This window comes from Parasteatoda tepidariorum, chromosome 8, assembly GCF_043381705.1.
Source record: "Parasteatoda tepidariorum isolate YZ-2023 chromosome 8, CAS_Ptep_4.0, whole genome shotgun sequence".
NCBI classification, from domain to species: Eukaryota; Metazoa; Arthropoda; class Arachnida; order Araneae; family Theridiidae; genus Parasteatoda; species Parasteatoda tepidariorum.
In genome coordinates this window covers 44,310,974-44,316,973 of record NC_092211.1, presented here as the reverse complement: position 1 = coordinate 44,316,973, position 6,000 = coordinate 44,310,974, and the positions used below count along the sequence as shown (strand labels likewise).

General features: G+C 30.1%; 1 protein-coding gene across 3 annotated transcripts in view; it reads left to right on the top strand.

Annotated features, from left to right (window-relative positions):
• The window catches only part of LOC107451938 (proton-coupled zinc antiporter SLC30A1), a 63,343-nt gene that overhangs the window by 38,621 nt on the left and 18,722 nt on the right, over nt 1-6,000 (top strand). Inside the window, exon 1 of one of the 3 annotated variants that reach the window (XM_016068182.3) lies at nt 5,147-5,466. The exons of 1 other annotated variant lie outside the window; for it this stretch is intronic. The gene's annotated coding sequence lies outside the window, so the exon portion shown is untranslated. Of the gene's footprint in view, nt 1-5,146; nt 5,467-5,760; nt 5,826-6,000 lie in introns of those variants that run through there. One more of the 3 variants, XM_016068183.3, reaches the window with a different exon arrangement.

Genomic DNA, 6,000 nt, shown 5'->3' with positions numbered 1-6,000 from the left:
GAGAGAGAGAGAGAGAGAGAGAGAGAGAGAGAGAGAGAGAGAGAGAGAGAGAGAGAGAGAGAGAGAGAGAGAGAGAGAGAGAGAGAGAGAGAGAGAGAGAGAGAGAGAGAGAGAGAGAGAGAGAGAGAGAGAGAGAGAGAGAGAGAGAGAGAGAGAGAGAGAGAGAGAGAGAGAGAGAGAGAGAGAGAGAGAGAGAGAGAGAGAGAGAGAGAGAGAGAGAGAGAGAGAGAGAGAGAGAGAGAGAGAGAGAGAGAGAGAGAGAGAGAGAGAGAGAGAGAGAGTTACAAACAAATGGGGAGGGGGAAATTATAAAAAAAAAAACACATATATATATATAGCTGGTATATCTGAAACATAAATTTTGCTGATAACAGATTAAAAATAGTTTTAAGATAACAATAACATCGTTTCTATAGCATTCAAATAACATCACGTTCTTCCAGAACAGTGTTTAGATTGTTTTCAAAATGATCACGTTTTTACAACAAATAATTATTGCGTAAAGTGGAGTCAGAATATTCTCAACTTCTCAACAAGAAACTACATTGATTGGAGGGGGGACATGATAGTACTTTTTTTTAAATTTACTATTTTATATAGAAAAAAAAAGGCTGTTGATTTTCTGCCACACGACGAGCCCTTCATTATTGGTTGTTCTTTCGATTTTTGACCAATTTTGTCACTACACAGAAAAATAAATTTAAATTAATGTGTTTATTTAAACTTGTTTTTCTCGTTTAATAATAATCCTTAATCCTAAATATACACTGTTTTAAGCTTTTAAGAAGTAATGAGAAATTTACTTATCGTAATCGAAGTTAGTTTTTCTAATTTAGAACCTCAGGATCCAGTAATTAGAGCTACTGTCTGGCGTTGGCGGCAGTCACGATTTACGGACTAGTCTATTTATTAGTAGGGAAGATACTACTTTGTTTTGGCTGCTGTAATTAACAAAAAACAAGTTTCCTCTTAGTATTTGTTTTTGACTAATATTCGTTACACTAAATCTCAAAGTGAAAAGGTTTTCAACTTCACTGAAAGCTTATCTCGTACTTTCCAGAGAGTATATTTGATTCATCTATTACAAGGTGTTCCGTAATCACCACCCTTAATATAAACCTCTTAAACATTTCCGTGGTGTTCACATTTTAGAATCCTATTCAAAAATGAAGTAAACATACTCATTAGAGGATTCACAATTAATTTTTAAAGGAAGAAGAAATTAGAAAGGTATAAAATTCTGTCAAATCACAAGTGGGGAAAACGGATTGAAAAATATCAAAATCAGTTCGACTGTTTGATGAAATTTGAAGACATTTTTAAAAATTACCTTTCAACTCTGTGTTTCCATCTTCAATCAAAAAGGTTTTGATGTTTTTGATCTCACTTTCCTCTGTAGTGATTCGTTTGCTTTCGATCGAGTTTTTGTTTCTTCTTACATAACAATTTACCGGCAGCTCTTGGCCCGCAATTCCTATTGAGTACCAACAAAATGAGACTGCACATAGTTAAATATTAATATGTGACCTCTATTATGTATGCTCTTTAGTCGTCATCTTTGATAAGAATTCTCAAAATACATATTAAGGTGGGTCATTCCAGAACACCCTGAATTAAATGCGGTTTTTCCATGAATCTTCCGAAGAATTCAATTAGAAATAGGTACGCAGAAGAGTATTTAGCATCGATTCTCATCATTAAAACAGACACAGAAGAGCCATTACATTATGACAACTCTGCTAATAACATGTAGAACCACCTTTAGCCACGTAAAACTGCTAGTTCCCGCCGTGGCATTGATTCCACAAGGTGCTGATAGGTAGTCTGAGGTATCTGGTACCAAGCGCTCACCAACTGGTCCTGCAATTCCCTCACATTGCTAGGAGGTAGCGTGGCAGCACGAATTTGGTTTTCCAAGTAGGACCACAAATGCTCTGTTGGATTAAGGTCAGGTGAATTTGGGGGCCAAGACATGACTTGAAAGTCTCTGGATTGCTCCTCGAACCAATCCATGACGATTCGACCCTTATGACATGGTGCATTATCCTGTTGGTAAACACCATCCCCCGCAGGGAAAAATGTTACCATGAATGGGTGAACCTGGTCTGCAACTATGTTCAAGTAGCTTACATACGATGGGGATTGTTCTATGAGGATTATTGGTCCTAATGTGCCCCAAGAAAACATTGTTTCCGGGCGAGAAACCATAAAGACCTGGACGAGCCCACTGCTATAGATGGAGGGTGGTCATAATGTAAGGGCTCTTCGGTGTAATTTGACATGATTAGCGGGAACATTTAAAAATACAGCAGTAGTTTCATTCATCAAATTAATGTTCGCGTTATAATCTTTGCAGATTCTTTCTAAAATTTCAAAATGGGTTATATTGGCCAGCAATTTTTTTATTTTTATTTTGTTTGTTGGCCTACTCATGGAGAGAGAAAAAAATAGAAATAATAATAAATAAATTAAAACATTTATATCATAACTTTTTTTTAATTAAAATTCTAAGGTTTTTAATTTGGTAAACATTCGTTTCAATTTTCGTATCAAGATGTTTTAATTCTAATGAACGAATGTTTGCAATGGGTAACCCATATATGCGTCTAGAATAGAATTAAACAGTGACAGTTTTTGTTTGACAAGGTTCAAAAGTGAAATTTGTATGATACATTCTTTCCCAGAGGGTGACCGTGACATTTTTATAAAAATGCTCTTTTAATTTGACCTTAGAGTGATGAATCTTTGGTGAAAACGCGACACGAATGTACTCGAAAGAGAAATACTGTCACCTGTCACCTCTTGTTTTTTTTGCTCATTTCCTTTCATTGAATTCAAATGAATTAAACTTTTCAACTTACTTTACGAAACGACATAAGGGACAATCTTAATATTGAGTAATCTAATATAACCATTCTGTGGAATTAGAATGCCTTATCTTAGCGAATAACGCTTAGAAATTTATTTATTTATTTATTATTATTGCTATTTTTTTTTTTTTTTTTTGCATGAGTTTTTTAAAACAGTTTTTAGTTACTTTTCCATCGCTGATTTCAAATCTGCAATCAATTTTTTTCTCCAGTATTGTTTTTAGTTGACATTTTAAACTCACTTTTCTCGTCGAATTTCTCGTAAGTTTTTTTTTTTTTGTCTCCATCTCTAAACTAAAATGAACACACAAAGAAATTGTTCGAAATTTGAACTGGTATTATTAATAACAGCTAATGATTAATCGAATGTAATGAAAGAGCATAATAGGTTGAATTTTTTGCAAAATATTTTCGATTTTCGTATGTTATTTAATTTTACACGCGACATTGATTTTTCATTAGATCCTAGACAATATTCTTCTTTTTAGAAAACATAACTAGGTGAGATAAACGTTTTATTTCTTAGTTCAAATAGAACAAAAAAAAATTTCCAAACCGAACATACAACAAACTGTACCTTGATTTATTTAACATACATTCTTTAAAATAGAAATCAATATTTCGTGGGTTTTCCTAGCTCGTCATTCTGCGCTGTGCACCAACTTATGAAGAATTAGCATCGAGAAATATACTGAAGCAAAGAATTGCGCAACTAGCTTGAAATTACAGGAAAGAAAAAAAAATCTACCTAACGTTGAATCTTTTTAAAAAATTAGGTTGATAATGTTTCTTAAATTTAAAATATAGCAGCAATTCTACGAAAATTAATTAATTTTTATATTTTTTATTATAATTTAAGCCCAAATACCTATTTGAATGCCTAATAACTAGATGCTGATGTATATCAAAAGTAACCGGAATTGGTATCAAAAAATATACTGAAGCAAGGAATTGAGCAAATGGAGTGAAATAATAATAATAAAAACAAGAAAGAATGACATTTTCTTTGAGGCTTCTTAATTGATTAGGTTGATAATGCTTCTAAATTTTATTTAAGTTAAAAAAATAAATCTCGCATTCAAATTCATAAAGTTAATTTTTAAATTTTTCAATGTATTTAAACCCAAATACCAAGTTATATACCGAATTACTAGATGCTAACGTAAACCAAAATAAACCAGAATTGCTATGAAACATAAATAATAATAAAAAAAAAAATAGGGGAATTGCGCAAATAGCGAGAAATAATAATATTGAAAAAAATGAGACGCTTTCGTTGAGTCTTCTTAAAAGATCAGATTGATAATGTTTCTAAATTTTATTCAAACAAAAAAATTATAAATATGAATTGTATGAAAAAAATAAACTATATGAAAAATACTTTTATAACTGTTATAGAAATTTTAATTTTAAACTGTATTTGGTTTGTAATTCTCTAAATTATAACAAGTTTGAAATAGGGTTTTTACCATTTAGTTTAAATTTATAATAAAATTTAATGCTTTACTAAATAAAGAAAACATTATCACAACAAAATAGTCATTCCCTCGGCTACCCTCTACACAACAAAACAAAAATACATATTTCCCAGAAAATTATTTCCACATGAATTCTAAATTTGTTAATACAGTAGATTTAATTTATTGAAGCACTATGTTTTTAAACAAATAGTTAATATCTAAGAAATTAAAAAGAACTAACACATCCGGACGAGTCATAATCAATAATTTTCTTCTCAATAGTTAAAATTCCTTTTACCAGTAAACTATTTGGGCATTAATTGTACATTAATTAATTTAATAGATGTATTTTAATTCAAGCAATCCGTTTCTTTATAAATAATTAATATCTAAAAAATTAAAAAGTTAGAACTATTGCTTGATATAAGATTCACTTATAAAAAAAAAACTTTTTAATAATTTTGCAAAAACATATTTTACAAAAGTTTTAATTAATAATTCTCTTCAATAGTAAATATATTTTTCAATGTAAACTATTTCGTATAAATTCTAAATATCTTACATATAACATTCAAGCATTCTTTTTCAAAAGAATTAAAGTAATATTTAAGAAACTGAAAAGCTATAATTAAAACACACCCGGACTAAAAATGCAAGAATTTCCTTCCGTCATTATAAAATGTGAATATCTTTTTAATCCAACAGCAGAATCTCTTCTGAAACAAAACAATCTAACTGATTAGATATTCCTGCATTTCCTGTCAAACAGGTGTCGCTGCAATCGAGAGTCTGATATGTTTTCGATCTAATTCTTTTTTTCTCCTCACTGTTAGTTTCCTCTCACTGTGGATGTGGTGTGTAATTCACGGCCTCGATGACATCTTCGGCATGAAGTGTGATGTGTGCAAAACAATTTAAATACGGCTGTTTGAATGAAATTAAATTAGTGATGAAAATCAGTTCTTTAAAGGAAACAATTTACATTCATAATTCATTAACTATAATGTGTGTAAACATTGTTAATGGTGTAAGATAACACGTGTTCGTCTGTCATCACATTTGGATTTATTAAAAGAAATGACTATATAAGTCAATTAAATTACTTATTAATTTGTTATCGATATTACAAGTTAAAAGTACGTATGTTAATTATTATTTAATCAGCTAATTTGTGTTATTTATCTTATTATTTAAAAAGGGATTATCTTTTGTGATCATAAGAGGATTTCAGAATATCTAATTGAAATGTTTTAATCACTTATTAATTTAATGTCGATGAAACAAATCACAAAACACGTATTAAATTGCCATTATCTAAAAAACTGATTTGTGTTCATTTTATCTGGCTTTATTTAACAATTATCTTTTATGCAAACGCCTGATAAATTCCGCATTTCTGTCCTCTAATCACTTAAACATCTAAGAGCTATTTTTAAATCTTTTTTGTTCTATGATCACTAACCTTACGCATAAGTTGATGTTGATTAAATGTTAGGTAAAAAATGTCTATATATATTGAAAATATATTTATAAGGTTTTTATATAATTTAATTTCGTACTTAGTTTTGTTTTGTTTCCTTATCATTTTTAATTTGTTTGTCTTATAATTTAAATGTTACGAATTCGATTAAAATTAATAAGTGATCATAATCTGATTATTAAGGCATTGC